At 39.0% G+C, this 13928-nt stretch overlaps 1 non-coding gene across 1 annotated transcript; it reads right to left on the bottom strand.

The window, feature by feature from the left end:
• Nucleotides 1-6203: 6203 nt before the first annotated feature.
• LOC128283150 (small nucleolar RNA R71) lies at nt 6204-6310 on the bottom strand. Its single transcript, XR_008273491.1, has one exon. It is a non-coding gene; the product is annotated as a small nucleolar RNA R71 (small nucleolar RNA).
• Between the last annotated feature and the right edge of the window lie 7618 nt (nt 6311-13928).

The following is a 13928-nucleotide window of genomic DNA, read 5'->3' as shown; positions in this document are numbered from 1 at the left end:
AAAACGGAGAAAATAGACCCACATAGGAAATCAACACGGCCTGGACTTCCTCACACAGGTAGACTACACGCCTGTGCCTGTTCAACAGCCTTAACCATGGGCTGAAGTAATCGCACACTGGTGTGTCCCTGCCAAGCCCAAGTATAGTGCTGAATGGCGAGAGCGACGAAATAGGAAAGGTCGATGACGTGCTCGTGTGATATACACCATAAGAAGTAGGCGTCGTCAGTGTTGACGACGCCAGTGTTGATGACGCCAGTGCTCTCTTGCCTCCCTGTAATCGTGTGAGCCAAAATGGCCTGAGGTACCTCAAGGATGGTGGGAGAACTGATACCTTGGAGCGGCTAGGATTGTAGGAAGCTGCGCTAGGGGCCAAAGTGTGCCAACACTTCGGGGGAGAGAAATGTATGTGGCGAGTCAGAGCATGTAGTTCATCCTCCTCCTTGAACTTCTCCGGATATAAGCCCAGTGCAGCACCGAACTCTGGGATGCTTAGCTGGCAGACTAACCCACCTAGGCGAAACTAGACCGTACTGGGATCATCGTAATTCGTCATTACAGTCTGAAGATGGAACGTTGAGCATAGTTCCATCATGAGCTCGAGGTATGTTGGTTCGATGATCCCAAAGAATAGCTCCTAAGGGTCGGTGGTTAGGAGGGCTCGTATCGTATCAGCCAACTGAACTTGTTATACGGTAGCCCAGTCGATGCAGCGGCCTGTAATTAAAGGTCGGGCTCGAAGTATTTGAAAAAGTTTTTCTTAGGGCCCTCAGGGAAATTGCAGGAGAGGGTGACGAATTTTAGTGGTTGGATCTGCGGAAGATGACGCTCCCTTCCTCTTCTTCGAAGCAAGTACGACGACTTTCTTTCCTCATGAAGACGACATGATACCTGCAATCAAAGCCACTAATTCATCTTGAGGGATGATCAACGTAAAATGAAGACAAATTTCAAATAAAAATCAAAATTTCAGCCACAACTATTAATATTAACCAAACATAACCAGCATAATTTCGTGACATTATCATTGTAATAGCATGAGAATGGGCATAGTAATGGCATGTGTATGACAAAATAGTGAGGCTTTAACAACTCAATTTAACATGAAATGTATGATAAATAGTCTAATAATGCAGAAATAATGAATAAAATGGAAATAGTAATAATGAACAAAATGGAAATAGTAAGAGAAAAATAAAGATTATTTTAAAAATAAACATTAAAAGTAAGTAAAATAGAGGTGAAAAGAGTAAAAAAATGCTAAAGAAGAGAAATTGGGCGTAAAAAATAGAGTTGGAGGCGGAGCACGGGCGTGGCAAGGAGGCCGTGTGGAATTGCAGCAGCTAGGGTTAAGGTTTTTGAGTAGGGAAGACAATGAATAGTGCAGGGTATTTATAGATTTTTGGGCACACGGCCAGGTAACACGCCCGTGTTCCTCAAAATCAGCCCGTGTGATTCGCGAATTTTGAATTTGGGTGCGTCTGACATTTGTTACACGTCCGTGTTCCTTGGGCGTGTGGGTGCACACGACCGTATCACACGGCCGTGTCTGACGTTGTTCGCTTCTTCCACGCCCATGTATTCAGACCCACACCTGTGTCAATCTAACAGGTTTGCACACAGGTGCTAGGCACGGGTGTGTCACACACCCGTGCTTTTTTAACAGGTTCAGCCACGGTTCTTCCACACGGGCGTGTCTTACCCCGTATTATTTTGACAAGTTCGACCACGGCCATGTCGCACGGCCGTGGCATTTTATCGTAGCCTGTGTTTGGAAAAATTATTGTCCTATTTTCACACGTCCCTAAGCACGCCCGTGCTCTTGGTCGAGTCCCTGTGGAAAACCTGTATTCAAGCGCTCCGTTAGTAAGTTAGATGTTGAAGACTAAATTTTAAAGAAGTTAATACAGTTAGTGCTCGGTTTCCCTCCCGAGAAGCGCTAATTTATAGTCTAAGCTCGACTTAGCTCTCCGTTGAATAATCATGGTGGTTTGAGGAGTTTATACTCTTCATTTCTACTATTAATCTCATCAAAATAAGGTTTTAAACGGGTGTTGTTTACCTTAAAACTGCCGAACTTGGGATGACTCACCTCGACCGTACTGAATGGGGAAATGCTGAGTACCGTAAGAGGGATTTCTTCATTCAATGTGGTAGCGACAATGTGGGGATCTGTGGCATCTATAAGACTCTATCTCCAACCTTAAGTTGATTTGGAAAGGGATTGAGCTTGTTCTGTCGTAGATTCGGTTTGTCAGTTGTTCTCAGTTCATGCGTCCCCATTCATCTAGCTCATTGATTTGTAGCTTTCGATCTTCATGATTGGGTCATTTACTATTGCTTGAGAATGACTCATGTGCTTCATTCAGATTCATTTCCTGAAAAATAGGTTGCACCATATTGTTAGTTTTAGTAGAATGGTTTAGACGATCACCTTCAATTTCCATTGTGTTGCCAGAATTGCGAGCTTGAAGGGTGATTGTTTCGTCTCCCACACGGAGTGTGAGTTCACTTGTGCCAACATCAATAATTTTTTTAGCAGTTGCTAAAAAGGGCCTTCTTAGAATTAACGGAGTGTTGCTATCCTTCTCTATGTCTAGAACAATGAAGTCAACGAGAAATATAAATTTATCAATTTTAACTAGCACATCTTCAATAATACCCCTAGGAAATCTTATAGTTTTATCTGCTAATTGAATGCTCATCCTAGTCTGTTTGGGTTTCCCGAGACCTAATTGTTTGAACATTTTGTAAGGCATGACGTTAATACTAGCCCCAAAATCAGCTAATGCATTATTAACATCTAAACTACCAATTAAGTAAGGAATTGTAAAACTCCCTAGATCTTTAAGTTTGTTGGGTAGCTTATTCTGCAGAATAGCTGAGCAAACTGCGTTTAGCTCTACATGCGATGCCTCGTCCATCTTCCGCTTATTTGCTAAAAGCTCCTTGAAAATTTTCATTGCGTTTGGCATCTGTGATAGAGCTTAAATAAACGGTAAGTTAATATGTAATTTTTTTAAGAGTTTAAGGAATTTACCAAATTGTTCATCTGAGCGGTCTCTCCTTGTCGCATTGAGGTATGGCACACGAGGTTTATATTTAACATTCACTGATTTGTTTTTATTATGATCTACCTCACATTGACCTTTGCTTACCACAGTTTCTTGCCTCAGTTCTGGCTCAGGCTCAACAAATCCTTCTTCATCTTGAACATTAATCGTGTTGAGTTGTTCCCTTAGGTTAGGTTCAATATTACTTGGAAAGCTCTCTTGTGGTCGTTCAGAGATTAGTTTGGAAAGCTGGCCTATCTGAGTTTCGAGCCCTTAGATCGACGCTTGTTGATTTTTAAGTGCTATCTCAGTGTTCTAGAAACGGGTTTCTGACACCGAGATAAACTTTGTGAGCATCTCTTCAAGGTTCTGTTTCTTTTCCTGTTGGTAGGGTGGTTGTTCTTAGCCTGGAGGTGGTTGTGGTCTTTGATTTCCTTGACTGCCCCACGAGAAATTGGGGTGGTTCCTCCAACCTGCATTGTAAGTGTTACTATATGGATTGTTTTGAGGTTGAGGATTGTTACCCAAGTAATTTAATTGCTCGTTATCGATGTTGTGGCCATAAAGTTGGTACTCCGAATGGCTTGTTCCACCTCCACTTGCTTCACACTGCATTACTGGGTGAACCTATGAAGAACGAAAAAAACCATCAATCTTTTTATTTAAAAGTTCTACCTAGTTTGATAGCATAGTAATTGAATCGACATTATAAATGCCTGCTGTTCCCAAGTAGTGATTGACCCTCGTGGAAATGAGTTCAACCATTGTTTAGCTTTGTTCCTCAACGAAAAAGGGAATAACTGGATATGAATGGCATCATCAGAAACACTATTAATTTTAAATACATCGCATAGTTCTAAGAAGTTGGCTAAATGAGCGTTGGGATCCTCATCCTGCAAACCATCAAACTGAACAAATTTCTGTATCATTTGAATAGTGTTAGGTTTTAGTTCAAAAGTATTTGCAGCTATACTAGGTCTAACTATGCTCGATTCAGTTCCTGTTAAAGAAGGTTTAGCATAATCATACATAGTGCGTGGAGCAGGATTTTGATTAGCCGCAATTGCAGGAGGTAGCTGATTGTCTTGGTTTTCAGCCATCTCTTCGGTCGGGGGTTGAGTATCGTCTTCTTAGTTATTCTCTGTGTATCTTAGGCTTCGCCTTATTTCTCTTTGGTTTCTGCGAACAGTGTGATCGATTTTTTCGTTAAAAAGTAGTGGTCCTGACGAGTTTCTTCTAGTCATAAAATATAAAAACTTGCCAGAAGAAAGAAAAAAAATAGTAAATTAGAATAAAATTAGAAATAAAATTAGATTGCAAGAAAAATAAATGGATAAAGTAATAAAAATTGAGTGTTCCTAATATTTTAGTTTCCCCGGCAACGGCGCCAAAAACTTGATCACGTGATTTCGTGATAGGTTTTAAATATTTATAATTAATCGTTCTTGAAACTAACTATTATCGCGATGTAGGCAAGTGTACCTATCGAACAGTAGTATAGTTTTAGCAAGACCGGATTGTCAAACCTAAGAGAACTAAAAGTACTAGTAATGACTGTCTATTTATTATCTAGCCCAAGAATAAAGAGGTTTTTGTTTTAACTAACCAATTATCTAAACTAAGAATTCACAGAGAATGGAATTAGGTAATTGCTTTTGGAATCGATTGAATTAAGACAATACCTAAGGAAAAATCCACCTAGACTGTACTTGTTATTCTGGCTCCGAACCAGATGATTTATTCATTTAACTTGTTCCGTAGAGATCCCTAAGTTATGTTATTATCCCTATTCAAGACTAATAATGTCTAATCCCTAGATTGAATAATTGAGACCTTTCTCTAATTAACACCTTAGGGTTGCATTAACTCGATTTATGGATCCCCTTATTAGGTTTCACCCTAATCCGGCAAAATCTTGTCACCCTATATCTAGGCGCGCAATCAACTCTGCTTAATTATGACAAATGTACTCTTAGACAGGGTCTATTCCTCCTCTGAATAAGAGCTTATCTTGAATTAGTATCCTGGGATATCAAAACAAGAATTAAGAACATATAATTAAGAACAAGTTAAATATTTATTATACAATTCAGAAAATAATAACAAGATTCGTCTTAGGTTTCATTCCCCTTAGGTATTTAAGGGTTTTAGTTCATAACTAAATAAGAAAACATCTCAGAATAATAAAGAATACAAAACATAAAGAAAACCAAAAACTCCTGAAGGGGAAATTTAGGAGAGATCTTCAGTCTTAATGGTGAATCCGGCTTCTGAGATGGATCAATTGGCTTTCTTGGAGTAATTCCTTACTCCCTATTCTATGCCCCTCTTTTTTTTCCTCCTCTAGGGTGTATTTATAGGCTTTGGAATGCCTAAGAGCCCTCAAAATTAGCCTTTTTCGAATTGGACTCAACTTGGGCTCGGCAGGGACATGTCCGTGTAACACGCCCGTGTGCGATTACTTCAGGCCGTGCTCAAGCCTGCCAAATTGACACGGCCGTGTGGTCTGCCCGTGTGAGGAGGTCCAGGCCGTGTTGATTTCGTACTTTGGCCCATTTTCTCCGATTTTGGTCCATTTCTCGTTCCTTTCCCTCTCCTATGATATCCTAAGTATAAAACATGAAATTAAAGCATTAAGAGCATCAAATTCACCAATTCTAATGGGAAATCATCCATAAAATACATTTAACATGGGGTAAAAATATGTATAAATTACGGTTTATCAACAACCGAGGAGATGGCTGAAAACCAAGAAAATCTGCTACCTCTTGTGATTGCTGCTAATCAAAATCCTACTCTACGTACTATATATGATTATGCTAAACCTTCTTTAACAGGAACTGAATCGTGCATAGTTAGGCTTGGTGTTACTGCAAATAATTTTGAACTGAAACCTAACACCATTCAAATGATCTAACAGTTTGTTCAGTTTGATGGTTTGCAGGACGAGGACCTAAACTCTTCTTTGGAGAATTTCTTAGAGTTTTGCGACACTTTTAAAATCAACGGCATTTCTCATGATGCCATTCACCTTCGGTTGTTTCCCTTTTTGTTGAGGAATACGGCTAAACTGTGGTTGAACTCGTTACCTTATGGGAACAAATGACCGAAATTTTTTTATTAAAATATTTTTCGCCGGCTAAAACAGCCAAATTACGTAATGATATCTCCTTTTTTGTGCAGATGGATTTAGAAACACTCTATGATGCATGGGAGAGATACAAGGACATTTTGCGAAGGTGCCCTCACTACCATTCTGGCTACAGGTTCAAACGTTTCACAATGGCCCGAATCCTTTGACTCGACAGACGATTGACACAGCCACTGGTGGAACTATCAATAATAAGACACTTGAGGATGCTTATGAATTTATAGAAGAGATGTCACCGAATAATTATCAGTGGCAAGTCATGAGGAGAAAACCAACGAAAACAATCGGCATTTTTAACGTCGATTCGGTCACCATGCTCTCTAATCAGATAGAACTTTTGAATAGAAAAATTGACGGTTTTCTTGGTTCTTCACAGGTTCACCCAGTACTGCAATGCGAAGTAAATGGAGGTGGATCCAGCAATTCAGAATACCCACCTTATGGCTACAAGATGGAGAACAAGCAGCTAAATTACATGGGTAATAATCCTTGATCTCAAAATAATCCTTATAGTAATACTTACAATGCAGGATGGAGGAACCACCCAAATTTCTCATGGGGAAGCCAAGGGAATCAGAGACCACTACCACTTCCAGGCTTCCAACAACAACCTTACCAGCAAGAGAAAAAGCTGAACCTTGAGAAGATGCTAACAAAATTCATCTCAGTGTCAAAAACTCATTTCCAAAATACCGAGACAACACTTAAAAATCACTAAGCGTCGATCCAAGGGCTCGAAACTTAGATAGGTCAGCTCGCTGAATTGATATCTGAACGACCACAAAGTAGCTTGTCGAGTAACATTGAATCTAATCCAAGGGAGTAACTCAATACAATTATCATTCAAGATGAAGACGGGTTAGTTACACCTAAACCAGAACCGAGGCAAAAAACTGTGGTAAGTAAAGGTAAAGGTGAGGTGGACCACAATGAGCAGAAACCGGTAAGTAAAGAGTACAAACCTCGTGTGCCATACCCCAACGCAATAAGGAAAGACCGCACAGACGAACAATTCAGTAAATTTCTTAAATTATTAAAGAAATTACATATTAACTTACCGTTTATTGAAGCTCTTTCGCAGATGGCAAACGCAGTCAAATTCTTAAAAGAGCTTTTCACAAATAAACAGAAGTTGGATGAGGCATCGCATATGGAGCTAAATGCGGTTTGCTCAGCCATACTATAGAATAAGCTGGCCAACAAATTAAAAGATCTAGGGAGTTTTACGATTCCCTGTTTAATTGGTAGCCTAGATGTTAATAATGCTTTGGCTGATTTAGGGGCTAGGATCAATGTCATACCTTACAAAATGTTTAAACAACTAGGTTTTGGGAAACCCAAACAAACTAGGATGAGTATTCAATTAGCAGATAAAACAATCAGATTTCCTAGGGGGATTATTGAAGATGTACTCGTAAAATTGACAAATTTATATTCCCAGTTGATTTCGTTGTTCTAGACATAGAGGAGGATAGTAACGTTCCTTTAATTTTAGGAAGACCCTTTTTAGTAACCGCTAGAACAATATTTGAAGTTAGCACAGGTGAACTCACACTTCGTGTGGGAGACGAAACAATCATCCTTCAAGCTCGTAATATGAGTAACACATCAAAAATTTAAGGTGGTTGTATAAATCATTCTACTAAAACTGACCATGTGGTGCAACCTACTTTGCAGGAAATAAGTTCGAAGAACTTACATAAGCCATGTTCAAGCAATAACAAAGGACTTATCTATGAAGATCGAAGGCTACAAATTTAGGATCTAGATGAACGGCGGACACATAAACCGATGACACACGATAAACCAAAACCACTCCATGGCGAGCTCAATGTCGCTCCAAATCAACTTAAGGTTGGAGAAAAAGTACTACTAGATGCAGCAGACCCTCGTATTGCTACTTCTAAACTTAACGGAGCAATCCCTCTTACGGTACTCAGTATTTTCCCATATGGTACAGTCGAGGTAACTCATCCCAAATTCAACACTTTTAAGGTAAACAATACTCGTTTTAAACATTATGTTGATAAAATTGATAGTAGGGATGAGGAGTGTATACTTCTCGCACCACCATGACCATGCACCAAAAAGGTAAGTCGAGCTTAGACTATAAATAAGTGCTTCTCGGGAGGCAACCTGAGCACTAACGATGTTAACCTCTTTAAAATTTTAGTTTTTAACATCTAATCACTAACTGAGTCATTGAAACATAGGTTTTCTAATCCACACGGCTAGGCACATAGGCGTGCCTAAGGCCGTACTAACATCACGGAAGGAGACACGGCCGTGTTATATGGCCGTGTAAAAACAGGACAAAATTTTTCCTTAACACAGAATGCGATAAGTGGCCATGACCATGCAACGTGGTCGTGGGTAAGTGTGTCAAACCAACACGGGCGTGTGACACGCCCGTGTCTAGAAACCATGGTTGAAACAGAGAATTTAACACGGGCGTGCGACACGCCCGTGCCCACCACCCGTGCTCAAGACTGATAAAACAACACGGGTTTATGCATTGGAACACGGGCGTGGGTGAAACAAAAGAAGTAGGATATGGTCGTGTGACACGGTCGTTTACACCAACACACTCAAAGAGCACTGATGTGTGCGAGTCTCAAACGCTCCTAAATTTGAAAAATTACGAAACACACGAGCAAAAATTGGGCACAGCCGTGTGCCCTAAAATCTATATAAACCCCTCACTATTCATCATCACCTTCCCTAAAATCCCTAACCCTAGCTGCTACAACTTCACACGCCCGTGCATCGACTACAACACCGCCTTCGATGATCCGAAGCTCCTCCCGCTTGCGTTTGTTCATTTTTTCCCTCTATTTTCTTCATTCTTTTACTTATTTCATGATATTTTACTTTATTTTGAGTAAATAATCATAGTTATCATGATAGAATACTTATGCTCTTTTCCATGTTAATCAATACATTGTGCTGCATTTATTCATTTCTCTTGTCTCCATAGATTTCATGCTTACCCACACCAGATTTCATACTTATCAAACCCACATGCATTCATTCACTAGATATTTTCGTTAGCATTACTCTCGTAGTCCTTTTCATAGTAATGACGTAATATATCTGATTGGGTTTTTTTTAGCATAGTTGTTCTTTCGTACTTGACTTCTAGGAAGTATCTCTATTAGTTTGGCCATGCATATTTTTTCCATGCCATTGTTAGGGAGTAATTTTATTTTTATTTCGTCTTGCCCTTGCAAGTATACTATGTCAGCCTCACGTGGCAAGAAGACCACCGTCCCCGCTTCGAAGAAAAAGAAAGGAGTAACGTCCTCCTCGGGTCCTACCGTTGAGATCCGTCACCCTTTTCTCCAGTTCCCCTTAGGACCCTAAAAGGAACTATTTCAGATATTACGGGCCCGACCCCTAGGTGTGGGCCGCTGCATTGACTGGACCACACTCAAACAAATTCAAATGGCTGACGTGGTTTGAGCCCTCCTGACGACTGAACCGTGGGGGCTCGTCTTTAAGATCATCGAGCCGACATACCTCGAGCTAACAATGAAACTCTACTCGACCTTTCATCTTCAAGTCGTCATGACAAACATCGACAATCCTGGAACAGTCCAGTTTCGCCTTGGTGGTCTAGTGTGCCAGTTGAGCGTACCAGAGTTTAGAATTGTACTTGGGCTGTACACGGAGGAGTTCATGGACTACAATGAACTCGACACCCTCCATCGCCACATCCACTACTCCCCCTTAAAGTGCTGGAAGGACCTCGTCCCTGCCTGGGCCACCTATGATCCTAGCCGCTCTAAGGTATCGGCCCTAGCCCCATCCTTGCGATACCTACACGCCATCTTGGCCCACACTCTGACAGGACAGTGAGAGAGTATAGGCATCGTCAACACTCACGATGCTTATTTATTGTGGAGCATGGTTAACGAGCACGTCTTTGACCTTGCCTACTTCATTACCCTCGCCATCCGCCATCAGACGAAGCGACATAGGAGATGAGTCATCTCTATCGGGCCCTATGTGACTCGATTGGCTCGGCACTTCGGGCTCCTCAACACAGCAGCACAATCATCCTCCCTCACTCTCATCGGTCAGATGTCCCCACAGGGCATCTCGAGCATGCTACATATAAGGATGATCGAGAAACAACGTGGCACCTACCCTCCTCAGTACCACCTCATCCAATCTACCGAGGAGGACCCAGAGGATATTATTAATGATGTCCCTCCACGTCATGAGGACCCACCATCTCAGCCATCACCCAATCATTATCCAGTTCATGCAGCGGCTTCATACTCTAACATCTCTGAGCGCCTTACTTGATTTGAGCAGCAGTGTTTTCAGTGTTTTGATCACATTGATGCTACTCTTCATCAGATTTGTCAGAACCTTCACATTTCATCACCACTACCACCTCGTGAACCATCCGGCAATGACGATGTTTAAAAACTTTTTATTTATTATTTATTATTTTCACTTTTACCTTTATTTATCTTCTTTAAGTACTTTTTATTTTATTTTCCTTTAATATTATTTTAATTTTAGTTTTTATAATTTTTATTAAATAATTTATAGTTTCTTCTATTTTATTATGAGTAATTATGCTTCCATATATTTCCTAAAGAGTTCTTGATTTTATCACAGTTATAAAGAGCTCCAAAGCTCGTCATTAAATAGGAACTAAAAACTCCATTGGCAAAGGTTCTCCACGACTGCCATGTCCTGCTCGACCACGACCATAGCTACTACCAGATATAATATTCTTTTAGCGCAGGACTTATGGACTAATGAACCTCTACCACCACCGGAGTATCCTCCTCCACTCTCATTATTGCCTTGGCCGATTATTCTTCATAACTCCAATTCAAGGAGTTCATTCATCGTTAAGGAAGTTTCACCTCTCTCCTTATCTTATGATTATATATCTATATTTTTCAATATATCCATCTTTGTACATTGAGGTTAATGTACATCTTAAGTGTGTGGGGTCTTTTATATCATCATTAGAAATCATTAGAAATCCCTGAATTTTGTCTTATTCTCATGTAAATCACTCATATCACTATTAGAATGAATTTTAATTAATTTCTGATTTTTAGTGATATGTCTTGAATTAAAACATAGGCATTTATGCATTAATTGTTTAAACTTTAAGACATTAGGGAATCAAGCATGATAAGTTTATTTTTGAAGAATTAAAAACTTTTAGGTTGTTTCCTAAGTTTAGGTATTATCTTGAGTTGAAATTCACAAGTTTAAATATCGAAAAGCCATAATTTTTGTGAGATCTTGAGCCTTTAAAGCATATTTTATTTCTTTCATGCTCACTTTTATTATGAGTGCGTCAGTATTGATTTGTTATTCTAGAACTTGCTCGATTATGCATGTTAAAACCACACCATTTGATTTGATATGTTAAGATGATAAAGGCACTTAGGTTTAACCCACTTACTCCACAAAAGCCTACCTTCATAATTAACCCTTAGTGAACCCCTTTGAACCTAACAAGCCATTAGTTGATTTACCTTCAATGTTAACCTATAACCCATTATTGTTGAAATCTCCTAATTTGATCCCTATTTTTTTCGAAATTTGATTTGAATTAATTGCTTAGCTATGTCTTACTCTTTGTTGCAATAATTAAGTTCTATGTTATTTGACTTGTTTTAAAAAAAATTAAATTATATAATATCTATTAATTGTAATTCGTCATTTTTTAGCTTAAAGTATTAATTCCATATTCTGAGAAGAAGCTTACTTGTATTCAACTGATGACTAGTTATTTTTCTAGCTAGGTAATTTTTCAATTCAATCTCGATTCTAACCTTTTCGTTCAGCTAGTGATCGCACCCCCTAACCAAAGCCATATTACAACCCTCTAAAGACCTTTTTTATTGATGTATCATCTCAATATATAGTGGTGGAGATTTGATTTTCATGTAAGCCTATAGTAATAACTTTTCATATTGACTAATGAGTGCTTTATTTGATGTCCTTAAACACTTCAAGTGATTTGAGTGAATCTTTAGTGAGGATGCTAAACTCTGTGATATTTTGATCAAAGGTGATTACTTAGATGAGGGGAGACACCTATGTTTTCGTGATAAAATGCTCAACTTGGAATGTTTGAAACTTTGATGTACTTTTAGTTGAATTTTTAATGTATGATTACTTATGGATTATTTTGAGATATTATTGATAGGAATTATAAATTGAGAAGAATTTATTTTGATTGTGAGTTGAGGATTTTGCTTGAGGACAAGCAAATGCTTAAGTGTGGGGGTATTTGATAAACCGTAATTTATAAATATTTTTATCCCATGCTTAGTACATTTATGGATGATTTCTCCTTAGATTTGGTGAATTCGATGCTCCTAATTCTTTAATTTCATATTTTACACTTAGGTGAGCATAGGAGAGTGAAAAGAACAAGAAACGGGACGAAAACAGAGAAAATGGACCTAGATGGGGAATCAACACGGCCTGGACTTCCTCACATGGGTAAGCTACACGGCTGTGTCCATTTGGTAGGATCGAAGTACGACTTACACGGGTAGACTACACGCCCATGCCTGTTCAACAGCCTTGACTACAGACTAGAGTAATCACACACGGGCGTGTATCTGTTGAGCCCAAGTATAGTCCTATTCGGAAAAGGACACTTTTGAGGGCTCTTAGGCATTCTAAAGCCTATTTAAACAACTGAGGAGGCAGTTAGAATAGACACACGAAGTAGGAGGCAAGGAATTACTCAAGGGAAGCCGATTGGTCCATCTCAGAAGTTGGATTCATCGTCAAGACTGAAGATCTTCCTTCAATTTCCATTCAGGAGTTTTGGGTTTTCTTTATGGTTTGTATTCATTATTCTTCTAAGATGTTTTCTTTTATAATTATGAACTAAACCCCTAAATACCTAAGGGGAATGAAACCTCAGACGGATCTTGTTATTATTATTTGAATTGTATGATAAATATTTGACTTGTTCTTAATTATGTGTTCTTGATTCTTGTTTTAATATTCTAGGAAATTGATTCAAGTTAATGCGCTTATTCAGAGGAGAAAAAGTCTCTGTCTAAGAGTAAATTTGTCATAATTAAGCGGAGTTGATTGCACGCCTAGAGATAGGATGACAAGGTTTTGCCGGATTAGGGTGAAACCTAATAAGGGGATCCATAAGTTGAGTTAATGCAACACTAGGGCATTAATTAGAAAGAGATTTCAATTAATCAACTTCGGGTTAGACATTATTTGTCTCGATGGATTTCTACATATCATGTCAAATGAATAAATCGTGTGATTCAGAGTCAAATAACAAGTGAAGTCTAGGTGGATTTTTCCTTGGGTATTGTCCTAATCAATTGAGTTTTGCCCCAAAAAAATTTCCCAATTTTCTCTCTGTGCACCCTTAGTTTAGTTTAGTAGTTTAGATAAACAAATCCCTTAATTTTTAGGCTAGATAATAAAAAGAAAGTAATTACTAGTACTATTGATTCCTTTGGGTTCGACAATTCGGTCTTGCTAAAGCTATACTACTGTTTGATAGGTACATTTGCCTACATCGAGATAATAGTTAGTTTCAAGATGAGTAATTATAAATTTTCAAAACCTGTCGCGAATATCACGTATCAGTATGAATGTATCCCGAAAGTGATCCACTATCTTATACGGAGGTGAAGAACTCACAAAGAAATAGTTTCTCGCTACCACTTAAAAAGACCAAAATCGAACAGTTATGC

This window comes from Gossypium arboreum, chromosome 10 (assembly GCF_025698485.1).
Source record: "Gossypium arboreum isolate Shixiya-1 chromosome 10, ASM2569848v2, whole genome shotgun sequence".
NCBI lineage: Eukaryota > Viridiplantae > Streptophyta > Magnoliopsida > Malvales > Malvaceae > Gossypium > Gossypium arboreum.
Note: the sequence above shows the minus strand (reverse complement) of the source record. Positions and strands in the feature narration are given on the sequence as shown.